Here is a 27192-nt window from a genome sequence, read left to right as displayed (position 1 = left end):
TCAGGTCCATACCACTCTATCATCTTCTTGAAACAAGTAAAGGTCATAAGGTTCTCAGGGTACCAAGGTGGTTCACACCTTGTAATAATTCTATGTGAATTCTTCCTTCGTTTGAACGTTGTTGTTTTCTTGTTACTATATAGATTTCCTGTCAAGTCCGCATCCCTCACTGCTAAGGCTTTTCAGCCTATATTTGCTATGACAATATAATGCCATCAGGGGAAATGTGTCTTCCACTCCACTGATTTGTCTGAGATCAATTTTTCCCTTGAATGTTAGCCAGAAATTCTAATTTGTTTGTCCCTCTAATATACTTTGTATTTCTAGGCTCATTCTGTTATTTACTCAGCATGATGATTCCTATTAAGAGAACCTTACTATAAATGGACCTCTCCTTACTTCGGATGGGTTCTTCAACCTCCCCTGCACTGAAACCCTCATGGTCCTGCACTCTAATTACATTGGACCCTAACCTAGAAATACTGTTCAGAGTTTCATGGAATTCACTGGAGCTGTGTGTCTAAGATCTGAGTCCAATAAACAGCTATTATCTAACATCTTGCCTAACAGGGAACCAGAGGGGATGAGCAGTAGACAGTGTAGGATTAAACCGGGGCAGTGTCAAATGGTAGGATGACACCAAGTGTGTAGATGTATTTGGATGATGGTGGTTGAAGCTTCACTATGTTAAGTCATCCAATCCATTGCCACCATGTCTTCTCACTTACTTAAATCTGTTTAATTTTTGGCAATCTTTTGTAGTTTTCAGTTTACAATTTTTTCCTACTTGTTATATTCCCTCCTAAATGTTTTATTTTTTTTAAGCTATCCTAAATAGAATTGTTTCTTAGTATCTTTTTTGGGCTTCTTCATTTTGGATATAGACAACATACCTGGTTGTGATAGGGCTTTACCACTTGAACTCCTGTGGGAGATGCTAGATAGATGTCATTGAGGATTTATAATAGAGTTTGTTCCCTATTTTGGAAGAGTAGGAAGAAGTAATGAAACAGGAAAGAATATGAGAAGGAAGCTCTGAAGCTCTGCTTCCTTGAGCTTAAAATAAGCAATCTCACATGATTGACTGTATGCACAGGAGAAAGTAGATGACTAAATAAAATGGCTGTTGCCTTGATTTCTTATAGGGAAAATAGAAAACCCTAAAACTTTTTCTTCTTTTCCAGCTTGACATACATCTGATTTATGTTTTCTAGAACCTATGTAATCATTTGTGAAACATGTATTTCACAAGGACCAAGAATTCTTCGGTTGATGCAGTCGAAGTTGTAATAGATAGGGTGAGGAAGGAGCTTCCCTCTTTGTTCCTGACCCAGTGATTTTGGCAGGAAGGAGAGGAGTGATATGCTTCCAGCTCTTTGCTTCCTCAGGATGTGGCCCCTGGGAGAGGACACCCTCCTCCCTACAAGCAGCCTTTCTCTGCTGGTTCCCCAGATTCCACTCCCTCTTCCAAGCTCTAACATCTCCTTCATCTCCTCACTGGACCATGATTCCCCTTCTCTGAGAACGATGATGTCTAAGTAATAACCCTCAAGATTTGACGCACACCTACAACTCCTGGATTATTTGAAGGATGATTAAAAAAAGGTATATTTTATTCCAATGAGGCATCCTTATTTTCTATTTATGCTGGAATTGTGCAGTGAATAACTATAAGTTTCTGGTTATAAATTATTTCCCAGATAATGATACCTTCTTTAATTGATTCATATGTTCCACTTCTGAGACTTCTTCAGTTACAAATAAAGAAATTATAGAAATTATTCAGTTTTGAATCTCTAAGACACAGATATTAATAAAGTACATAATTTTAAAATATGCTGTAATATATGAAATGTATATAAATATCTAGAATACATAGATATAGATGGGATATGACATATGTATAACAAAAAGGTCAGATTGTGAAAATAAGGGTAATTCGTGTTGAGGAGTATGGGGACCATCTAAGTGAGTCCTTAGAGGAGGAGGTTGTCAAAGACCAGCAGTTCTCCCCTGAGATGTGTGGGTCTGCCTCACCTCTGAACTCCAAGTGAGGAAGGATCTGAATGAGGATTATAGGTAAGATTCATGGACCTTCAACAAAATTAAGGTTCCCTTGCAAAGATGCATCTTCTCTATATAAGGCAGTGGCCTATCCCCATACATCTACTCCACATGTTTGTCCATCTCTGCTTCTGGTCTTAGACAAAGGGAGGTATAAGACGGAGAAGTTGGAGACAGAATTATGAAACTCTGTCATAGAAAATCGTGGTTTAGGGAAAGGCCCTCTCTGAGCCTGTTGAAGTATGAGAGAGTCGTTTTTCATGGAATCCCAGATGAAGGGGAGATTTTCACCCTGTACTCTGAAAATGGAGGTGATTCACATTTGGAGAACCAAATCAATAACAGAGGGATAGGAAGTCAAAAGTTACAAGATGTCCAGGAGAGGAGAGAAGGTTAAGCAAAAAGTGCAGGGCGAGGGAGGACCATCTAAGGCAAAGGGAAATGACCTCCTCTGCCTGGATCATTGAGAGTTCTCCAGCATAGAGTCCCTGCCCCTCCAAAGGAGAGCTATCTGAGAAACCTATGCAATGTGTTGGAGTGAATGGCTGAGGGCATGAGGAACCTAGATGGATACAGAAAACCAAGGAGAAGATTGATCTTTTCAAAGCTCAGACTACTGTCAGGTCAGAGAAGCCCCTGTGAACTGAAAAACTTGTTATCTGCCACTCACCTTAATCTTCCAGTTTGAGGGAATTCCCCCGCACTCCTCTCAGGACACCCCCCAGTTATTCTTCCCATCACAAGGGTCCTACCCTCAGTTGCCCTCTCTGACATTTGGTCACCTGAACAAGGACCTTAGTCATGCTAACTTTGTAGTTCCTGGAGCTCATGTGTGCAGAATAGAAACAGGTGGGTATTCTGGAATCCCACACTGTGGTGGGGTGGCATGGTGGGCACCACGTCCTGTAAGTGAGGGCAGGATCTGCTCTCTGAGCTACATTGGGTAGCAGGTGGTGTTCTCATGTGCATTTTAGGTCGCAATCGGGCATTGAACCATGAAGAAAATATGACAGTGCAGCCTCCTTGGCACCACCATGAGATCTGCAGAAAGAGTCTTACTCCTTCTTTCCTTTTGCTCTTGGGAATGGAGTCACTCATGACATATGGGGTCACATTCCCCATGACTGTTCCCTACATGATTCTGGACTGGTGATGCCTTTGGTCACAGGAAGAAGGAAGAGATGACATAGGTTTCCATGTGGGTTGAGAAATGCCACCTTCCAGTTTCACCAGGGGGTTATAGAGTCACAGTAGAGGAGAGCCTCAAAGGGTTGGAGTCCTGCTCCAAGGACCACTGAAGCAGGTGCAGGCCCTTCTCACATGTGAAGAAGGTGGGCATCAGTCCTTCTAACTTGTCAGTCGCAATGATCCAGAGCCTCCTGGTGTCCACACAATCATGACCTGTATTTAAATCAAAATAGTGCTTCACAGTCAGGTTTTTCAATGACAGAATAAGATAAACCTCTTGAAAACTTTTAAATGAAAATGTATGATATGCAAATATGGAAATAAGTACTGAAATGTGGACAAAAATAAAGAATGATAAATATGGGTTAATAATAAATAACAGGTACACTTTATTAAGAAGAAGAAAAAAGTCCAAAAATGCTTAAATAGATCAATTTCCTGAGAAAAAATACACAATGTTATTAGGAACTATTCCTAAAAAGACAAGATACAGGGAGCTTCAAAAGAGAAACTAACTAAAATAAAGATACAACCATTCAAAATCTTTGGGAAATGGCATAGCAGTCCTAAGAGGGAAATACATCGCAATAGAAATATCCCTCAAAAATTTTGAAAAAAAAAAACCAAATACACAAGATAACCTCGCACACCTAAAGAAACTGGAGAAGAACAGCAAATAAAACATACACCAAGCAGAAGAAGAAATCAAAACTCAATGAAGTAGAGACCAGAAGAACTGTAGAGCAGATCAACAAAACAAGATGTTGGTTCTTTGAAAGAATTAATAATAAGAAAAAAAAAGAATTAATAAGAAGAATAAACCATTAGCCATCCTTATTTAAAAGAAGAGAGAAATGACTCGAATTATAAAATCATGAATGAAAAATGAGAGATCACAACCAATACCAAGGAAATACAAAAGATTTTAAAAACATATTATGAGGGATCCCTGGGTGGCGCAGCAGTTTAGCGCCTGCCTTTGGCCCAGGGCGCGATCCTGGAGATCCGGGATCGGATCCCATGTCGGGCTTCCAGTGCATGGAGCCTGCTTCTCCCTCTGCCTGTGTCTCTGCCTCTCTCTCTGTGTGTGACTATCATAAATAAATAAAAATTAAAAAAAACACAACATATTATGAGCAGCTATATGCCAATAAATTAGGCAATCTAGAAGAAATGAAAGCATTTCTGGAAAAATCCAAAATTTTATTATAAGAATGCAAAACTATAACAGGAAGAAATAGATAACCTGAACAGGCCAATATCCAGGGGGGCAATTGAAGCAGTCATCAGAAACCTCCCAAGACACAAGAGTCCAGAGGTAGACGGCTACCCAAAGGAATTCTATCAAATGTTTAAAGAAGAAATAATGCCGTTTCTACTAAAAATGTTCCAAAGAATAGAAAGGGATGGGAAACTGCCAAACTCATTTTATTAGGCCACCATCACCTTAATTCCAAAACCAAACAAACCCCACAAAAAAGGAGAAGTATACGTCAATATCCCTGATGAACACAGATGCAAAAATTCTCAACAAGATATTAGCCAATAGGATCCAATAGTACATTAAGATTATTCACCATGACCAATTGGGATTTAGTCGGGGAATTCAAGGTTGGTTCAACACTCATATAACAATCAATGTGATACATCACATCAACAATAGATAAATCAAGTATCATATGATCCTCTCCATAGATGCAGAGAAAGCATTTGACAAAATACAGCATCCATTCCTGATCCAAACTCTTCAGAGTGTAGGGATGGAGGGAACATTCCTCAACATCTTAAATGCCATCTATGAAAAGCCCACAGCAAATATCATTGTCAATGGGGAAACACGGAGAGCCTTTCCTCTAAGATCAGAAACAAGACAGGGATGTCCACTCTCACCACTGCTCTTTCAGATAGTACTAGAAGTCCTAGACTCAGCAATCAAGCAACAAAAAGAAATAAAACGCACTCAAATTGGCAAAGAATACGTCAAACACTCCCTCTTTGCAGATGACATAATACTGTACATAAAAACCCAAATGATTCCACCCCAAGATTGCAAAACTCATACAGCAATTTGACAGTGTGGCAGGATACAAAATTAATTCCCAGAAATCAGTGGCATTTCTATACACTAACAATGAGACTGAAGAAAGAGAATTTAAGGAGTCATTCTCTTCAGAGAGTTGGAAAAAAAATCTTAAGATTTTTGTGGAATCAGAAAAGACCCCAAATAGCCAGGGGAATTTTTAAAAAGAAAACCATAGCGGGGGCCATCACAATGCCAGATTTCAGGTGGTAATTCAAGGCTGTGGTCATCAAGACAGTGCTGTACTGGCACAGAAACGGACACATAGATCAATGGAGAAGAATAGAGAATCCAGGAAAGGACCCTCAACTCTATGGTCAACTAATATTTGACAAAGCAGGAAAGACTATCCACTGGAAGAAAAACAGTCTCCTCAATAAATGGTGCTGGGAAAATTGGACCTCCACATGCAGAAGAATGAAACTGGACCACTCTCTTACACCACACACAAAGACAAACTCAAAATGGATAAAAGATCTAAATGTGAGACAAGATTCCATCAAAACCCTAGAGAACACAGGCAACACGCTTTTGGGACTTGGCCACAGCAACCTCTCGCAAGATACACGTAAGAAAGCGAGGGGGGATCCCTGGGTGGCTCAGCAGTTTAGCGCCTGCCTTTGGCCCAGGGCACGATCCTCGAGACCCGGGATCGAATCCCACGTCGGGCTCCCAGGGTATGGAGCCTGCTTCTCCCTCTGCCTGTGTCTCTGCCTCTCTCTCTCTCTATGTGACTATCATAAATAAAAAAAAAATAATTTCTAAAAAAAAGAAAGCAAGGGAAACAAAAGTAAAAATGAATTATTGGGACTTCATCAAGATAAAAACATCAGCGCAGCAACATTAACAGTCAACAAAACTAAAAGACAGCCTACAGAATGTGGGAAGATATTTGCCAATGACATATAAGATAAAGGGCTAATATCCAAGATCTATAAAGAATTTAAAGTCAACACCCAAGAAGAAATATCCATCATGAAACGGACAGAAGCCATGAACAGACTTTTCTTCAAAGACCTGCATGCGACCCAACAAGCACATGAGAAAATGCTCCACGTCACTTGTTGTCAAGGAAACACAAATCCAAATCACAATGAGATATCACGTTACACCAGTGAGAATGGCTAACATTAACAAGACTGGAAGCAACAAATGTTGGAAATAATGTGGAGAAAGGAGAACTCTCTTGCACTGTTGGTGGGAATTCAAGCTGTTACAGCCACTGTGGGAAACAGTCCAGAGGATTCTCAAGAAGGTAAAAATAGAGGTACCCTACTTCCCAGTAAATACACTACTGGGTATTGGGGGCAACCACTGGGGGCAACCCAGAGATCCAGATGTAGTGGAATGATGGGATGCCTGCACCCAGTGTTCATAGCAGCAATGTCCACAATAGCCAAACTGTGGAAAGAGCCACCATACCCTTTGACAGATGAATGGATAAAGGGGATATATACAATGCAATATTACTCAGCCATCAGAAAGGATGAATTACCTACAATTTATGTTGACCTGATGGAATTGGAAGGTATTTTACTGAGTGAAATAAGTCGATTGGAGAAAGACAATCATCAAATGGTTTCACTCATATGTGGAATATAAGAAATAGCAAAGGACTATAAGGGAAAGGAGCAAAACTGGGTGGTGGAAAGTTTGGGAGGAAGACAAACCATAAGACATTCCTGTCTCTGGGAAACAAAGGGTTTCAGAAGGGGAGGAGAGTAGGGGACAGGGTGACTGGGTGAGAGGCACTAAGGAGGGCATTGATGGGATGGGAACCGGTGTTATATGTTGACAAGTTGAGTTTAAATAAATAATTAAAAAATTATTATGGCTGGGTGGCTCAGGTGGTAAATGATATGCTTTCAGCTCAAGACATGATGCTGGGATCCTGATATCCAGCCCAGCATAGGGCTACCAGGTGAGCAAGGAATCCTTTGTCCCTCTCCCTCAGCTCCCCTTTATCTCATGCCATCTTTCTCTTTCAGATAAATACATAAATATTTTCTCTGTTGAAAGTACACATTTAGGGATGCCTAGGTCGTTCATAGTTTGAGCGTCTGCCTTTGGCTCAGGGCATGATCCTAGAGTCCCGAGATGGAGTCCCACATTAGGCTCCCTACAGTGGGTTTGCTTCTCCCTCTGCCTATGTCTCTGTCTCTCTCTGTGTAGCACTCATGAATAAATAAATAAAATTTTTGAAAAAAATAAATATGCATCTATAGGGGCTCCTTGCTAGCTCACTCACTGGAGGGTGGGCCCTTGATCTCGGTTGTAGGTTTGAGCCCAATGCTGGATGTAGAGGTTCCTGAAAAATAAAATCTTAGAAAAAAATAAATATAAGTGTAATATTACTGAAAACATAGTATGCTGGTGTGTGCTGTTGTCTGTATGGATTTCATCTATTCTACACATTTTATGAGCAAGAAAGTATTAGTGATGTTAAGATTTTAGTATTAATAAACATTTTATCTAACAGTTTACAGGGTCTATGGATATTGTCTTTAAGAAAGCAAAGAGTTACAGGGAGGCACCTTTTCATGCCAGCATACCTGAAGAATATGCTCTACTGTGGTCACCAGTAAAGGGATTTACTACCTTAGGGCCTGTGTCCTTGCTTGGGAGCTATGGCCCCAGGACTGTTGCCCACCCCCTCATCTATCTCTGTCACTATGCTTAGCATCACTGTCATACACCTGATTGTAAGCTCCACAGAAGCTTCTCAATGAAGAGGACCAGATAAAATGACCCAGGGGTTTTTGTTTCACTTCCTCCTTATCTGAGATGTTGTGGGTTAATGAGGCTCCTCCTACTGCCATGTTGGATACCACAGTAGTAGTCAGCCTTGTCCTCAGGCTGGGTTCCTGTGATGGTGAGGGTGGCTTTGTTCCCACAGATGGATCCTGAGAAGTGATCAGGGACCCCAGAGGGGCGGCTGTTTTTGTCATAGATAATTGTGTGAGGAGCCTGCCCTGGGGTCTGCTGGGATCAGCTGGGGTAGTTGTAGTGATTGACTCAGAGCTGAGGCCACAAGTGAGTGTGACTGTCCCTCCTCTAGACACTGAGAGTGATGGCTCCTGGGTCACCACAATCTGAGAATCAGCTCCTAAAACCAAAAAGAGAGAAAGGTGCTATTATGGGAGACAAGGGTCACATGAATCCCTGCTTCTCTGTGCCCCCAGCAGATGCACAGTCCATTTCCCTGACCTGAGCCATAAGCAAGGAGCCCGGGAAGAAGCACCATCCAGGCCATGGTGGGGACCCTCACTGGAGGTGGGATCCACAGTTTCTTTGGCTGGAGAAGGGTGTCCTAGGACCTTTCCATGACTCCAGACCTATGAGAATAAGCCAGTGCTTTATGCAAATCAGCTTCCTCTCTCTCCCTACTCCAGGGTCACCCGCAAGTCACCTGGGAGATCTTGAAAGGGACAGGTGCTGGTACCTCACACACACAAATGTCTGCAGAATGAACTGGGACACAGACTGGCAGGAAGACATCTTTCTCTAAATCCACGACCTATGACCCTGGTGACCTCCATCCCAAAGTTCCTCTCTGAGAATCCTGACAGCTGTATGAGGAGATGGATACATTCTCCAACTCCTGGACCAGCCTCTAAATCACCTCAACTCTAACCCCTCTCTGGAACATTTTCTGCCCTCCCCAGGGACATTGCTTCCTGTCTCTTTGGAGGATCCTAGCAGTCACTCCTCCAGCCATGAGTATACTGGGAATCTCAGAGTCCATGTGACAGATATAACGATGGTGCCCTCCTCTTCATTAATCAGGGACCATGTCTGCAGTATTCGAGGGCGAGCTGACCAAGGATGTCTCTTTATCAGAAATGAACCCAACACTCTGTGAACAAGTGATCCTCATGGACCATTTTGAACTCCGTTTCCCATTGTGTTATGCTGAGGATCAGATGGTCCTGAAGGCTGTGGAAGGAACCTAGAGAAGGAGGACTGGCAGGAGCATAAGGAGTCTTCAGGAACAGGGGAAATGAAGCTCAGGCCTTGTGTTTGCCCAAGTGTTAGATACCAAAATGCCTGCCATTCATTTTGCAACTACTTGCAAATTGCTGGTTTGATAAATCATGCATGTTCCTTTTTTCTTTCTCTTCATGTTTGAGAGCCTGAACTCATATCAGAGAAAAACAATCATACTCATGATCTTCCAATTAAACTAAGGCATCCCTGACATTTAAGAAAACAATAGGTAATTTCACACCTATCAAATTTTGAGATGAGGAATGATATTCATACAAAGAAAAAAGAAAGAATGGGGAAAGCTAAAAACACAAACACTATCTATTTCCATAGATAACTATAAATTAGTGACATAAAAGAGAAAGTCCAGTAAGAAATAACAACTGAAATGATGGCAGACAAAGGACTCAGGCACTTAGTCCTTATTTCATCAAGAGCACAATTGGAAGTCATAGTTCAAGCACGGGTCCCTGGGGGTGTCCACCTGGACATATTACCCCCGGCCTTCCCCAGACACCAGCGTCCTATTGACTTTCCGGTGGGCGGATGGGGGTGGGGATCTGCAGCCAGAGCAGAATGGAGGGTTCTTTTTTAATAATAAATTTATTTTTTATTGGTGTTCAATTTGCCAACATACAGAACAACACCCAGTGCTCATCCCGTCAAGTGCCCCCTCAGTGTCCGTCACCCAGTCACCCCCACCCCCCATCCTCCTTCCCTTCCACCACTCCTAGTTCACTTCCCAGAGTTAGGAGTCTTTATATTCTGTCTCCCTTTCTGACATTTCCCGCCCATTTCCTCCCCCTTCCCTTCTATTCCCTTTCACTATTATATTATGCTGAGTGAAATGAGTCAATCGGAAAAGGACAAACATTATATGTTCTCATTCATTTGGGGAATATAAATATAAGTAATGAATGGAGGGATTGATAGACTGGAGACAGAATCACCCAAGTCCCCAGGAGTCCTCACAGGCAGGAAAGTGATAGAGCAGTGCCCCCTGTGGGTCCTGACTGATCCTACAAGAGTCATGCAGGAGCATCCTCTGGGCTGTCTGGTACCTCTGAGAGGTCATACTGATGCAAGCTGACCAGGGCGCTTTAGAGATCACTGTGTCCCCTGTGGTACGTCCTGTCACATCACTGTTCTCTCCCACAGGGCATGAAATATAGTTCATCTTAGATTAACTGGGGAGTCACAGTAATCAGCCAGCCTCCCTCACCTTGAAGGGAGACCTGAGCCACCCCTAGAACCTGTGTCAGGCATCCTCAAGGCTTCCCAGGTCAGAGGAGTCCTTTCCTACTGGGAAGGTCTGAAGCCACTGGTGAGCACCAGGATTGGAAACTGGGTGTGGAGAACCCAGGGCCCAGGAGCCCCTCCCAAAGTTGGAAGATGCAGACAGAAACCCTGTTCCCCGCTGGCTCTAGGGTGATGCAGGCTGTCCCCAGGGAGAGCTGTCTTTGGGCTCTGCTGCTCATCTCGGAAGGACCATGCTGATGCACTCCATTAATGAGGGTCTATGGTACCCAGGAGTCCCATCAGTGGGACAAAATGTGAGCAGACAAAGCTACAGGGTGCCCAGGATGTAAACAACAACAAAAACAGTGAGATATAGCTTTCCTGACAGAAGAGAAGTCATTTTAGTCCCCAGCTGTATTCTGGGATCTCTGTCCTAGTGTCTCTCGGTTCCCAGCTCACATCTTGCAGATCTACCTAAGATTTAAAAAGAAATACAAAACAAACAAACAACCAAAACCAAATCAGTACTTGAGGATTTTAACAGCACAAAGAGAATGGGGACCTGACATTCTCTACCAGGCCAGGAGAGATCCTGACCACATCAGAGAACACAAATCAGTAGTGAACCCGCCAGTGCTGATTCAAAGGAAGCCAGGCCCTGCATTCCTTACCCCAAATAAAGAGCCCAAACCCTTTCTTGTTTACACTGGCTCTGAGAGCAGGTCCTCAGTGCCTTTCCCATGCGGGACAGTGACCTCTGCTTCACTCCTGAACAAAAGAAACTATTTGGGCAGCCCTGGATGGCTCAGCTGTTTAACACTGCCTGCAGCCTGGGGCATGATCCTGGACCCCAGGATGGAGTCCCAAGTTGGGTCCCTGTATGGAGCCTGCTTCTCCCTCTCCCTGTGTCTCTGCCTCTCTCTGTCTCTCTCTTTGTCTCTCTCTGTGTGTCTCTCATGATTAAATAAACAAAATCTTTTAAAAAAAATAATCTATTTAACTTTTCTCCATACCTGATCCCTGCAAAACTCACAATCTGTCATTGAGCACTCATATTTTATGACAGTATATTTATTAGCACAAGGTTTTAAGATTCTGTTTTTTTATAAGAAGATATAACTGGAAACATCGGTTATATTACCAAGATTTTTTTAATTTAATTTTTAATAGACTATTTTTAGAACTGTTTTATTTTCACAAAAATACTGAGTAAAAGGCACCAAGATTTCCCATATTCTCCCTGTCTCACACATGCATAACCCCTCCTTGCCATTGACATCCCCCATAAGAATGGTATATTTGTTACAATTGATGAACCTACACTAACACATTATTATCACCCATGGCCCATAGTTTTCATTAGGGCTGACTCTTCATGAGTGAACATTCCATGAATTTGGACAAATGTAGAATGACAGGTACCCATCATTATTTTATCCTACAAAGCATTTTCATTGCCCTAGAAATACTCTATACCTTCCCCCCTCTAACCTTGGCCACCACTGATCTTTTTATTATCTCCATAGTTTTGCCTTTACTAAAATGTCATATAGTTGGAATCACATAGTATGTAGCCTTCTCAGATTGGCTTCTTTCACTTAGTAATATGCATTTAAGCTTTCTTCACAACTTTTCATGGCTTCATAGCTCATTTATTTTTAGTACCGAAAAATACTCCATTATCTGGATGTACCACAGTTCATTTATCCATTCATCTACTAAAGGACATCTTGGTTACTTTCAAGTTTTGACAATAATTTTTTAATAATAAATTTATTTTTTATTGGTGTTAAATTTGCCAACATACAGAATAACACCCAGTGCTCATCATGTCAAGTGCCCACCTGAGTGCCCATCACCCACTCACCCCCAACCCCCACTCTCCTCCCCTTCCACCACCCCTAGTTCAATTCCCAGAGTTAGGAGTCTCTCATGTTCTCCCTTTCTGATATTTCCTACCCATTTATTCTCCTTTCCCTTCTATTCCCTTTCACTATTTTTCATATTTCCCAAATGAATGAGACCATATAATGTTTGTCCTTCTCCGATTGACTTATTTCACTCAGCATAATACCCTCCAGTTCCATCCACATTGAAGCAAATGGTGGGTATTTGTCATTTCTAATGGCTGAGGAATATTCTATTGTATACATAGACCACAGCTTCTTTATCCATTCATCTTTCGATGGACACCGAGACTCCTTCCACAGTTTGGCTATTGTGGACATTGCTGCTAGATACATCGGGGTGCAGGTGACGGCGTTTCATTGCATCTGTATCTTTGGGGTAAATTCCCAGCAGTGCGATTGCTGGGTCATAGGGCAGGTCTATTTTTAACTCCTTGAGGAGCCTCCACACAGTTTTCCAGAGTGACTGCACGATTTTACATTCCCACCAACAGTATAAGAGGGTTCCCTTTTCTCCGCATCCTCTCCCAACATTTGTTGTTTCCTGCCTTGTTAATTTTCCCCATTCTCACTGGCGTGAGGTGGTATCTCATGGTGGTTTTGATTTGTATTTCCCTGATGGCAAGTGATGCAGAGCATTTTCTCATGTGTGTGTTGGCCATGTCTTCACTAGAATGTCATACTGGTTTTATATATATGTAAATTTTCTTTTATTTGTAATATATTTATAAATATATATATTTCATTGGCGTTCGAATTGCCAACATATACTGTAACACCCAGTGCTCATCCCATCAAGTGCCCCCCTCAGTGCCCATCACCCAGTCACCTCATTTCCCCTTCCACCACCCCTTAGGGGAAAAGGAGAGAAAATGAGTGGGATAAATTAGAGACGGTGACAAACTTTGAGAGACTCCTAACTCTAGGAAATGAACAAGGGGTACAATGTCATATTTGAATGAGATATATGCATCTGTATACATCTATACATAAATAATCAGATATGACCAGTCAGATTTAGGAAAGTAGCATTGACTTTATGGATCCAGTAAAACCTCTTGGAAATATCATCCTACTACCTTTTTACAGAGTTTCCAACAGCTTTACCAAGCTAGTCAGGAGGTCGTATCCTGGCAGGGTGGGAATCTTGGGATATTTGGGTACCTCAAGAACAGACAATGCAACCAAGTGTATACGTGTTGCAGGGTATGTCTGATGACAAGGTTTGGCACAAGTTTTGGCTTGGCTTCTATATGGGGGAGTTGTTAAACATTTCATCCAGAGGTTTTTCACAAAAGTTGCAGAAAATCACATTTTAACAAGAGCCTATATGTTCAAGTGCCATGCTTGCTGCAACTATACTTAGTAGAAATGAGGCTGGTTGTTGAGAAAACATGTATTTCAATGACACATCTGAGAAAATACTTGATGCGATTCCTGTTCATTATAACCTGAACTTGATCCTGATTTTCTCTAGCTTCCTAAAATCTCTGGCTACAAGTCTGAAAACTAGCATGTTGATTTTTCTCCCACCTTTGGAAGTGCATTCAAACTGTCCTATATCCTAAAGTCCTGAAAGGTAACTGTGCATCCAGTGATAAAACCTTCAGGAAAGTCACCACAGTGGCTCATGTACAGGTGGTCTTCATGCCAGTGGCTCTCTGGGACAGAGATCACCAGACACATTTGAAGTACAAACCAGGAAAGTCTGTCAGATTGTCACAGCCTTCTGTCACTCTACCTGAAGACGACATGAGCTTGACATCAAGAAACCTTCTCCGCTGGTTACCCTCAGAACTCAGCAACTGCTTACAATTTCATTCGATCATTTACCATCCTTTTTTCCCCATACAACTGCCTCTTGTTTAATACCTGATTTCTTGAACCACAAGCCTGACTTTGAGAATGCACCTCCATCAACCTCTCCTGAAATGGGTTTAAATAAACTGGCCTATTGTCAGGAGAGGGTCCACAAAATGAACAATCTGCTAGCACAAGTTTTAACACATGTATCTTTGGGAAATTTCAGAGAAGGGAGGGAACTGGCTAAAGATAAGCTGCCCGAGTTGGATCCCATTGGCATGAATATTATTTTTACTTTAAACAAATGAAACTCAGCAGATTTAAGAAAAGCTCTATAATCCCCCCAAATTGCCAGCTTGGACCAGAAAGAGAGCTATTATCAGGCTCGCTCTTTACCTAAGATATCTATATACACAGCAGGACAACCTCTTTTTTTTCCAAACAACTCTCACCTTCCCTCTAATGCACTTTCTCCTCTTTGGTCAGCGGATTACTGCCCTTCTCCTTCACTCATATAAGTATCATGGTGCCTGACTGTCTTTGGAATTCTCCACGTCTGTGTGGATACCCATTATGTAGGCTATGAAACTTGATTTTCTCCTGTTAATCTGACAAATTAGATTTATAAATTCTTTATTAATTCTTTAATAAGAATTAGATTCTTATGAAAACAAGGGACCTGAAGAGCACAGAAAATACTTAACTCCACAGCAACAGACACTGGTGAAGTTTCATCAAGGTCAGTCAAGAGTAAGCAGAGATGTGCATTGCTTGGACTCCTGATCAACAGTCCCCTGGAACAGGGGCTGATCCTATATCCCGGAAACATGAGGTAGATGCCATCCTGCATCAGAAATGGATCCTCACACTGTCCTAGCTGGTGGAGACTCCTCCCCACACCGTTTCGAGGTTGTCATCAGAGGACTGGCAGTAATAATCAGCCTCGTCCTCAGTCTGGAGCCCAGTGATGGTCAGGGTGGCTGAATTGTGAGACTTGGAGCCAGAGAATTGATCTGGGACCCCCGAGGGTCAATTGCTATTACCGTATACGATAGTTTGAGGGGACTTTCCTGGGAGCTGCTGGTACCATTGTACATCATAACCACTGCCGATGTTGGTGCTGCTTCCAGTGCAGGAGATGGTGACCCTCTGTCCCAGGGCCTCAGACACTGAGGGTGGCTGAGTCAGCAAAGCCTGGGCCCAGGACCCTACAAGAGGGAGAGACACAGAGAGGATGATGCTGGGGTTTGGAATCAAGAAGAGGCAGCAGAAACTCACATGTCCTCCCAAGGTCCCTTCCCCCATCCCCACATTCAGTCACCTGTGCAGTGAGCTAGGAGGCTGAAGAGGAGAGGGGACCAGGCCATGGTGGAGGTCATCACTGATCCTGCCTTCAGTGGTCCCACAGCTGAGCAGAGCCTCCCCTAGTCTCTCTCTTCCCTTCTTCATCCTCTCTGAGAGGGAAGGCCCATCCATGCAAATGAGATTCCAGGTTTCTTACACCCACCTGGCTTTGGGTCAGGTCCCTCTGCCGGAGATGACAGGGGCATGGACAAGGGAGGGGCTGTGTAAGGCCAGGGGGTGGGGAGGTCCCAGCTGCGATCTCTGAGCAGGGGGCACAAGCAGTGCCAAGGGGCAGGTCCCAACTCTGATCACACTGACTCTTCAGAAATGGAACCAGAATGCCCCCTGGTGTCCAGACCCAGAGGCACCACTGTGTGACAAGGTGACCAGGGCCCACATCTCCTGCTTCCCCAACTCTTTGCTCACTGTTCCATGCATTAAGGCCGCATTCGGGCCAGGCCAGTCCCTGTATGCCAGCTCACATTACTTCGGGGCTCACTATTTGCTCCAGTGAGAATCTTCAGAAAGAGGTGTCCACAGCTCCCTTGACTGTTCCTGTTCAGGGCTAAGGTGGTATCTCTTATACAAATTCCTCTTAGAGTTCAGGATCCAGTCCAGAGCATAACACATCCCCATGGACACATGGCCCCTGCTATGCAGGATGCTGGGACTTTCCTCACATGAGGCTTCTCTGATTTCCAGAGTTATCTTCCCCTGAGTTGCGCACAGCACTGAGGACATGGGGACAAAATTACCAAACAGACAGAGCTTCTTGGATAAAGGGATTTGGAGACAGACCACTCTCTGGGTTGGGCACAGCTTGAGTCTCTACAACTTGTGTCCAGCATGTTCAGGATAGAACATTAGTGTTTAACCCCCCATGACTACAGCGATGGGTTTATCCTGCCCAAAGCCCCCTGGACCCAGAAGATTCTGTCAAACATCCCACATGTGATTGGAGGAGAGTTGGTGCTGAGGGGAATTATGCCCCTGAGCTCACAGGTCCTGTGGCCCTTTGTTGGGACACAAAACTTTCCATTAGAGAGAGAGAGAGAGAGAGAGAGAGATTGAGAGAGAGAGAGAATGCAAGATGAAGAATGAGGCTATGTGACCCTTATCCCTCTAAAGACTTTGAAACATGCTGAGGGATGGTTCTCCATGGAGATGGTCTTCTAAATATGCAAAGTCTTGAACTTACATTTAGAGGTAAGCATCTCAAAGATTTTTTATCTGAAATGATTATGTTAACCAAGAGGAATGCTGTGAGAGCAAGCATGTTAACTATCCACTGAATCATCAGTCTAGGATTTGTTGAGAGACAAATCTGTCTATTCCTTATCTCTGCAGACACTACACCTACATCTGTAGAACTTCCAGGTGTCACGGAGCACAGGGCAGGGGTGAGACACAGCCTCCTCCTTACCCCACAACCCAGCCTCACCCAAAGTCCCCTGAGTTCCCCTGGTGTCTACCATGGAGTGAGAAAACATACTGCTGAGAGTTTTGTGTCTGTGTGTGTGAAAAAATGCTACAGCCTGGGACAGTTTCTATGGTAGAAAATGTTTCTGTGGTGGATCTACTGTCCACAGAATTCTTCTGAATGAAAATCTGGAGCACAAGAAAAATAATGACTTATCTTAAAATATGCAGGCAAGCCTTTGTCTATGGATTCCTCCAGGATTCCCCATGAGTGAGGGCATCAGATAATTCTGAAGTAGATAAAAATCATTATATCCCACGTGCAAATACCTAAAAGTAGATAAACACACACTTTTCAGGAAATGTAATAATTTTACTTTCATATTACATAGAATGGAGTAGGGGGTGCATCTAGGAGGTGCAGTTCATTGAACATTAACTCTTATTTTTGCTGATGTCCTAATCCCAGGATAGTGAGCCCGAGCCCTGCACAGAGCTCTGCACTGAGTCCAGAGTCTGCTTGAGCCTCCTTCCCTCCTCCTCTGCCCACCCGCAGCTCCCCACTGCATGCTCTCTCTATATATAAAAATAAAGAGACCTCTAAAAATATTAAGACTGACTATTTGTGCTGGGTAAAAAAAAAATGGAGCCTAGGTCTTAGAGCAGGAAGGAGCATGTGAGGGATTTCTTGCAACTCCGTTTTCTTACCATTCTCCTCCAAGAGTTGGACCCTTGAGAGTAGAAACTACAGAAAGATCATTTCTGGTTTTCTCTGAAATCCTGATGTGGAGACATAGCTCAGACCTGAAGTGCCAGAGGGAGAGACCAAAGTCAAAGACAGAGGAACAGAGGGGAGAAGAGAAGAGAGGAGGTGCTGTCGAGGAGAGCCTGCAGGATCTGGTCCAAGTTCCCATGGAGATGTTTCAGAGAAAGGAGACTGTGTCTGGGACCAGCGTTATGGTCAGTGTATCCCCAGTGGATATAACAGTAGTGACACAAGGTCACACTCTACAGAATGAGATGATAGAACTGAGTGTGGAAGAATGTTTGGAGTCTGCACGTTCAGCTGGATCATGGTGCTTCTTCCTGTTCATCTTCTCCACATTGAGTGGCGAGGTGCCTTGGGCTCTTTTATGTGTATGTCTGTGTGTCCTGGAATGCTCCATTTTCTCTCAGTCTATGGGCATTACTGGAATATTTCTGTTTCCTGTGGAAGCATTATCATCGTGCAGGAGAGATCACCTTGCTCAGTCTCTCCAGATAAGTTTCTCCTTGAATGGGGGTTCAGAGACAAGATCCTTGGGTCCAGAGATTTATCTCACTTCCTCCTTATCTGAGACCCTGTGAGTATCTTGTCAAGGAGGACAAGCTGACAAAGTCCATGGAGGAAAGCCAGGCAGTAGCTGCAAGGCTGTGCTAGCTCACAACTCAGGGCATCTCCCAAAGAGCTCCTACTATATTAACTTCCATTTTGCTGCTCTTCCCTCCACAAAAGGTGAATTCTACATTTGAGGCTGACAACAGCTTCACAGGCAAAGGGATTTTCAGCAAATACTCAGATTTCTCCCCCTTAGACATCCAAGCCATCCCCCTCTACCCAGGACTATTGCAAAGCTCCACTGGGTACCCACGGACAGGATGCCACAAGCAGGCCATCCGAGATGCCCATGGTCCTGAGTGGTGTCAGCTATAGGAAGACACATCCACAGGACTGCTTCACCCAGTGTCCCTGGAGCAGGCTCAGGGTTTTTACAACATTTCAGGACCCCAAATCCCCCATTCCTAACCACAACCGTGTGTCACAACTGAGGGTCAAGTCCACAGCTATGGGCCAGGAATTCCTCTTGGGCCTGGTTCTCACCCAGCATCCCCACAGCCTAGTGCTACATACCTGGGATGCAGTGAGCCTTGGCCTGTACTGAGAGCAGAGGCCTGGGAGAGAAGAGGAGGTTTCTGCTCTGACAGCTGGAAGGGCAGAGTCCACCCTGAGAAGGACTTTCAAATTGCTTGGATGGTACCTTTGTTCTGAACATTAAATTTTTTTGAATATTAAATTTATAAAAGTAAACGTTCTATGGGAAGAGAAAAGGACCACTGTAACAACAGGATCTAATTTTTCTTTTATTTTATATTTTTATATTGGAGTTCGATTTGCCAACATATACCATAACTCTCAGTGCTCATCACATCAAGTTCCCCCATCAGTGCCCATCACCCAGTCACCCCCACCCCCGGCCACCTCCCTTTCCACCACCCCTTGTTCATATCCCAGAGTTAGGAGTCTCTCATGTTCTGTCTCCCTCTCTGATATTTCCCACTTATTTTCTCTCCTGTCCCCTATAATCCCTTTTACTATTTTATAATCCCCAAATGAATGAGACATGATGTTTCTCCTCCATTTGACTTATTTCACTCAGCATAATACCCTTCAGTCCATCCACATCGAAGCAAATGGTGGGCATTTGTCGTTTCTAATGGCTGAGTAATATTCCAATGAATACATAAACCACATCTTCTTTATCCATTCATCTTTCAATGGACACCGAGGCTAAGTTTTCAATTTGGATCACTAATAATATTTCTGTATCTATTTCTTCTCAGTTTTTATTTCTTTTGTGTCTTCAGAAATGTGTAAATAGAAATGTAGGAGGTAGTATATTGTGATCCAGAATCTACTTCCAGTAAAATTAGTGTGTATTCAAGTTATCTTAAATTGGGAGACAGACAGAGTCCAAGGCCATAGGCAGGCTGAGGTTTTGTTCCATGTCCTCCTCTGTGTGTGTCCCTGTGACCAGGACCACTGTGCCAGATTGTACAGTAAGAATCAACCTTGTCCTCACGCTGGACATCCAGAGATGAGCAGAGGCCCTGCTTCAGTTGAGGTGTCTTCAGATCCAGAGCAGGGCTGGGGATGTTGAGCCCTGGTGCTTATCTGAGTCTGAGTAGAACCTCAGGCAATACGGGGAGCGGGGGTTCCCTGGTTTCTGTTGGAACAAGTATATGTATCAGCCGCCAAGAATGAAGCCACTGTTCATGGTTCATGTGAGTCTGGCTGTTGTTCCTGGAGATGCAGAGAGGGAGGGCAGCTGGGCCAGCCCTGGCTGGGACAGGGAAACTGTAGATACACAAACTCCCATTAGGTGGGGCATTTTTGGTGGGAGTTTCCAGGGGATGATAATATTGGGGAAACTCTCTCAGAAGACAGATGATGTCCCTACCTGGGCAGAAAGACAAGAACCGGAGGAGGAGAGGAGTCCATGCCATGTTGACAAATCCCCTGTCCCAAGAATGGAGCTGTGCTCTGTTAGGCTTGTCTAATTCTCCCTACAGTCTCCAGGCAAATGACAGTGCTCTTTAGGCAAATTGTCACCCCTTCCAGTCTCTCTCAGACTCTATCTGGTCAGTGATTCAGAAAAACAGGGGACAGAGGATGCTGAAGGCAGGGACTGCTCAGAGTGGACATAGGAAGGGTAGAGGGAGCATCTGTGGCTACACCTCAGGACCATGCCCAGGATCCTCTGCCAGGCCCTGAGGGCACCAGGCTGCTGGGTCTCACCAGGGGGGCAGGGTGCAGCTCAGCCTCTACCCAGCTCTGAGGCTAAAGGGGCTCCCCTAGTTGGGAGGGTTCCCCTGTAAGGCCCAGGGTATGCACAGTGCCCCTTGCTGATTACATGTCCCTTTCAGGGTCCTCAGGGTCCTGAAGGTGACATCCAGAGCTGTGACCCCAGCACTCACCAGTGACCTGAAGGACTTGATGGAGGACCCTGCATGGTCTGCTATAGAGAACATGGATACAGAGGCTGTGATTTGAGAGCTTCCCACATGGAGGGAAGAGTCCTCACAAAATAAGCACTCCTGTGAGAGGGGGAATGTCTACAAAACATAAATCATGCAAAAGACTGAGCCTATCCTAATTCATGGAACATTTACGGAGCTCCTCAAATGAGGGCCTTTCATATTCATCTCAAGAGAGGAATGGCAATGTTCTGCACAGAGTCAAGGAAGAAAAAAAATAAAACAATGCATAAAGATCTTCAATCCAAGATTGGAGGCTGTGATTTAACAGAAGCATCACCACCTGGTGAACCTGTGGCACCGGGGGATAGGAGGGGGGCAGAACAGGGCAGGACTGAAGATACCAAGTTGTCAGGGCAGAGCACCTGAAGCAGAAACACAGCAGGAGGGGATACTGGTGGCTGTGGTCCCAGGAGAAGGTGGGGAGAGAAGGGGGAAGAGGACTGTGTGAACTGGGGTCTCTGCTATGAGGAGCCCCTGAGAGGGTGCTGCTGTCAGTACAGGGGAGACTCAGGTATGGAGAGGCTTCTCTGTGTATGAAAGAGTAGAATCTGGGGAAGGAGCACAAACACTGAATTCCTAGCTCAGAAGTGGGAGACCCTGACCTTGAGCGTCAGGATCAGTGCCCACAGCCTGAGGCAGGTGTGCAGCCCTAGTGAGCAGGATCTTGGGTGTCTGTGTAAGGGGACAGGAGCCTGGGATGGTACCTTGAACCCCTTCCCTGGGTGCAGGACAGGGGACAGGAATCCAGGAGGCAGCGTTTCTCAGTCCAGGCTGGCTCCAGGGGCTTCCCTGCAGTGTCCCTGCAGTGTGTAGCAATGTTAGTCCTCCCCTCTACTCCAGGTTCCCAGGGGTGACCCGGGTATCAATGATGTGACCCATAGACCCTCTTAGTCTCCCCCATAAATATATTCCAGGAGGGCTGAGGTCAGTGACCATGTGTTGGGGGCTTTGCAGACCTTTACAACCCAGGGGGACGAGGAGTCATGTAGGAACATAGCTGAATGTCCAAGGTCAGGCTGTAGTGCCCGGGACATGGGCGTCATGGAGAAGTGGGGTGGAGAAGAACCCCAACCTCTGCCTTGAGCTGCACATCCTCAAGATCCCAGCCACAGGGAGGCAGAGCTGGGGGCTCTTTCTCAACCTTTCAGCCCCCAGAGGGAGCTGACAGCCCATCAGGGAGCTGGTTCCTGTAATGGGAAGGGCCTGGGAGGACCCCTCAGAGCTCAGGGGATCTGGGGCTGACAGCATGTGGCACCTGGGCCCAGACTCAGGCAGGGGCTGCCTTCCCAGCTGCCAGCATCCCAGTCTCCTGCTGTGCCAGTCCTGCTCCACACTGGCTGAGATGAAGGAAGAGGATTCCAGAGCAGAGCCCTCTGCCTCCAGTGCTGTGGGTCCCTACCCCTTGTGCATGGAGGACAGGCCACATCCAGGTCACACCCAGCCTTCCTGAGGCTGCACCTCATGACCCCAAATGGCTCAGAACCCACTGCTGTGGCTCCTCCCTGGCGACTGTCTCCAACTGTCCCCACTGCTCCACTGCTTCTCCAGGATCAGAGTGAGGCTCACGGTCACGACCATCCACAGGGCAGGGAGCACATGGACAAAGACATCAGGGATGCTGCCCCATGGACTCCAAGGTGGGTCCTCGAGGCCTGGTCCCTCTCTGTCTCTCTCTATCTCTGTCTCTCACCCCAGCTCCTTCTCTGTCAGCTGAGCCTCTGTCCACACTCCTGGTGGGGAGGCCACAGGCTCGCTCTGTCTCTATGATGACCTCTGTCTGTGGCCCCAGGTGTGTGCTATAATTTACAGGTTTATAAATAATCAACCTTTAGTTTTCAAACTATCCTGTGTTGTACCTGAAGGACCTAGGGCAATTGTCTCCAGAACCATAAGGGCAGGTCCGATCTCCACACTGGCTATGGAGAGGTCGAGACCCTCACAACACAGGACCTTCTGTTCCTGAAGGGACAATGATGTCTCCCATCATCTGTGACTGTGGATGTCACGGTTCAATTCCAGGCCCGGCCCGGACACATGACAAGGACTGAGTCCTCAGCCCAGGGGTCACACTCTGTCATCCTAAGGGGCTCACGTGCAGTTTCTTTGCTCCCTTTTCAAACTTCCTGTTCAATCTCCCTCAGGTGCTCACCTTCCTGTCCTCCCCCTTTAGGGACAAGGGGTCACACCTCCTTGGGGAAACGGATGGGATGATATTCCCCTGTGAGCTCCGTCATGGAACCCAGACTCCTAGAAGACATTCTCTGCCTGCATGTCGGTGCTGTGGCTCTGGGGTACAGTTCACTGAGCTGTGACAGCACAGCAGTGTGGTTCGGCCACCTTCACAGTGCCGTGTAGGAGAGTGAAATCACCACGAATACAGTCACGTCACACACTCACCCTCCTCCTTCCTCCACCTGCTGTCAGTCCCTGGCCTCCTTACCATCTCTAGATTCCCATCTCTTCCAAAATACAATGATATTCCCATGATGTGGAATTTAGCCTTTTATATGTTATTCATCCTGAAGAAATGGGCAGTTAATATTCATGCATGTTTTGAACTTATAAAATTACTTCTTTAAATGTTGACTATTACCACCCTCTATGACTATACATCAGGTTGGAGTAAATCTTCGTTACTTCAAGTCTGGTCATTTTATAAAAATCTGGTATAAAATAGTGTGCAGGTTTATAATTGCTTTGAATTTTGTTGATTATGAATAAAGTTTCCATAAACATTCACGTGGGGATTTTTCTCTACAAAGTTTTTTTTTACCTTTTATATTTCTGAGTGTGGCATTGATTTATGTATTCCATGCAATCATCAAATAATTAGAAATCATCCTCTGCTTGAAGCTAAGACAATAATGATCCCAGCTGCAAAAAGAGCTGACATGTGCATCAGCAGAACAGGGATGGGACTGAAGGGCCATGATAGCTTCATGACCTAAGAGTATTTCTTTTACTGAGAAATAAGAAGATGCCAAGTGAATGTACACTAGCCTAAAAGAACCTGTTCCTGATCATGAGGACAAAACTGTCTCTTTCCTTTGACACCCTCTGTGCACAATGGGCTACTCTGAGTGACTCTGAGGTCAGAGATGATGAAGCAAGTGCCATTCCCGGGAGGTCCCCAAAATGCATCTGGGCTCAGGGCATCAACTGAAGAATCAGCAGAAACCCAGGGGTAGTGTAAACAGGAAGCGGCTGGGGCGCTCACTCACTTTGCAGTTGGGTAAGTAGGTTTTTGTCTCACTTACCCACAGGCCTGGAGCACCGTGGGAGCTTTGAGACTGCTGTCGTATGTTGAACAGTAATAATCAGCCTCGTCCTCAGCCTGGAGCCCTGAGATGGTCAGGGTGGCTGTGCTGCCTGACTTGGAGCCAGAGAATCGATCGGGGACCCCCGAGGGTCGGCTACTACTACCATAGATGACAGTTCTGGGGCCTGTTCCCGGGAGCTGCTGGTATCAGCCTACACTATATCTACCGATGTTGGAGCTGCTTCCAGTGCAGGAGATGGTGACCCTCTGGCCCAGGGACCCAGACACTGAGGCTGGCTGAGTCAGCACAGACTGGGCCCAGGAGCCTGCAAGAAGGAGAGAAATAGACAGGGTGATGCTGGAGTCTGGACCCCACATGTCCTCCCAAGGCCCCTCCCCTTGTCCCACATCCAGTCACCTGTGCAGTGAGCGAGGAGGGTGAGAAGGAGAGGGGACCAGCCCATGGTGGAGGTCATCACTGATTCTCTCTTCAGTGGCCCCTCTGCTGAGCAGAGCCTCCCGTCATCGCTCCCCATCTTCATCCTCTGAGAGAGGGAGGGGCCCTCCCATGCAAATGAGACCCCAGCTCTCTGACCCCTCCCTGGCCCTGGGTCAGGTCCCACTGCCTGAGGATGCCAGGTGGTGGGCAGGGGAGGGGCCATGTGGGGCTGGGATGTGGTTAGGGAGGTCCCAGCTGTGAGCCCTGAGCAGAAGCCACAGTCAGTGCCAGGTGGTCTTCCCAGCTCTGATCCAGCCTGAGCCCTAAGAAATAAGCCTCAACTGCCTTCTGGCATCCTGAGGCCACCTCACCCTGCATGACATGGGGATCAGTTGGCTATAGGACTCAGGTCCTGTCTCCAGAGCTCTGTCCACTCTCCTCCTATGATCTGGACAAGTCTCCCCGCATGTGGTCTCCCATGACTGTGGCATAGACTTTAAGCTACACTCTCATGTCTCAGTGTAAAGAACTCTTGGGTTGCTCAGTGGTTAAGCATCTGTCTTTGACTCAGGGCATGAACCTGGAGTTCTGGGATCATGCCCCCCATCCGGCTCTGGGCAGGGAGCCTGCTTCTCCCTCTGCCTATGTCTCTGTCTCTCTCCTGCTGCTCATAAATAAATAAATGATTAAATAAATAAAGTAAATAAATAAATAAATAAATAAATAACTATTTAAAAAAAACGAAGAATCCAGACATTCCTACAGATATGTGCCCCTGCATGTATCTCCAGGTAATATTCTCTGAGAAGTAGCTCCAGATCATGTCTGTGTGTCCAGGGGTCTTTGTCTCACGTCCTCCTTATCTGAGACGCTGTGAGTATCGGGAGCTGCTCCCACTGCCATGGTCTGTAGCACAGTGACAGTCAGCCTCATCCTCAGGCTACAGCCCAGAGATGAGCAGGAGTCCTGCATTGGCCAAGGTGTCCTTGGAGCCAGAGAAGCAGCTGGGGCCCCGGGGGCCCTGGTAAGTCTCAGTAAACCATCAATAGGTATTCAGGAGGCTTCCTGGCTGCTGGAACCAGCGTATGGCCACCACTGCAGTTGTTGCTCAGGGTGCAGGTGACTCTGGGTCTTGTTCCCAGGGATGCAGAGAGGGAGGGTGGCTGGGTCAGCAGAGGCTGGGACGGGGAACCTGCAGACACATTCACGGGTGATGGATCAGGGGCCAGACTGAATTTCCTCAAACCTCTAAACTAGACCAGCTGACGTAAGCTGACAGTGGCTCTGTGCCCCTGAGGTCAGTTCTGACCTGTGCACTGACAGAGTAGAATGAATATTAAAGATCCTAGGCCAGGGTGACACAGTCCCTGGTCCCCTCCATGGGCTGGGCTGCCCCAGGCCTCCTCTTCTCCTCCCCCTCTGCCACAGGAGGTGCTGTCCATGCACATGGGCTCTACCCACTGACTGCCCAGCTCCTTCCTGGGCCCTGATCCTGGAGCTCTGTTCACACCACACACTGAGGAGGATGGAGGTGGCTTCAGCCCCGGGGCGAGCCCTGGGGGGAGGCACCTGCTGAGACCACACACAGGTCCCCAGAGGAGACTGCCAGGCCAGAGGGGACACAGATGCTGAGTCCCCATCAGGGAGCTCAGAACCCAGTTCTCAGACCCAGGCACCCTGAGTGAAGGGGCCTCACTGAGCAGCCCTGTAGGACCACAGGACAGTCCCTCAGCGCCCCCTCCTGGTCACAGGGCACATACCTCAGTAACGCCCAAATCCCTGAGAGCCCAGCTGGTTTCCAGGGCTCACCAGTTCCCTCTCCATTGACATGTCCAGGTCTGACTCTCAGAATGGGTTCCATCTCTTGCCCATTAAAAGCATGAGTTCCACATGTTCTCACAGAAATGTATTTGCATTTTAACCTCCCGTTTTTGTTTATTTTCATGTATTTTTTATTGGAGTTAGTTTGCCAACATATATTATAACATCCAGTGTTCATCCGTCAAGTGCCCCCCTCATTGCCTGTCACCCAGTCACCCCATTCCCCACCCACCTCCCAATCCATTACCCTTGTTCTTTTTTTTATAAATTAATTTTTTATTGTTGTTCAATTTGACAACATATACAATAACACCCAGTGTTCGTCCCGTCAAGTGCCCACTTCAGTGCCTGTCACCCAGTCACCCCCACCCCCCGCCCACCTCCCCTCCACCACCCCTAGTTCATTTCCCAGATTTAGGAGTCTTTCATGTTCTGTCTCTTTTTTTTTTCTGTCTCTTTTTTTTGATATTTCCCTTGTTCGTTTTCTACCAAAATATTTGCTGTATCAGTGACAAATCCGAGAAGCACAGTGTGTTCACAGATGAGCACTAGTATGGCTCACATCAGGCCATATTGTGTTAGATAGAGTCTACACTTTAGGGATATATTCAGACCCTCAATCATTGTCTCCATCATTCATTTCTCCCTGTACAGAGTCTTTTCTTTTTGGACAAACCTAATTTTTTTCACATATTTTGCTGTGGTAAAACCCCAGCAGTGCAGTTGCTGGGTCGTATGGCAGGTCAATTTTTAATTCTTTGAGGAACCTCCACACAGTTTTCCAGAGTGGCTGCACCAGTTCACATTCCCACCAACATTGCAGAAGTGTTCCCCTTTCTCCACA

The 27192-nt window shown here is 45.7% G+C and overlaps 3 pseudogenes; all 3 read right to left on the bottom strand.

The window, feature by feature from the left end:
* Positions 1–3301: 3301 nt before the first annotated feature.
* LOC119869128 lies at positions 3302–8585 on the bottom strand (annotated as a pseudogene).
* A 6556-nt stretch (positions 8586–15141) lies between these two features.
* Positions 15142–15635, bottom strand: LOC100684592 (annotated as a pseudogene).
* Positions 15636–24082: 8447 nt separating this feature from the next.
* Positions 24083–24689, bottom strand: LOC612167 (annotated as a pseudogene).
* Between the last annotated feature and the right edge of the window lie 2503 nt (positions 24690–27192).

This window comes from Canis lupus, chromosome 26, assembly GCF_011100685.1.
Source record: "Canis lupus familiaris isolate Mischka breed German Shepherd chromosome 26, alternate assembly UU_Cfam_GSD_1.0, whole genome shotgun sequence".
In the NCBI taxonomy this organism is placed as follows: Eukaryota; Metazoa; Chordata; class Mammalia; order Carnivora; family Canidae; genus Canis; species Canis lupus.
The sequence above is the reverse complement of the archived record's forward strand: the minus strand, read 5'-3'. Positions and strand labels throughout refer to the sequence as shown.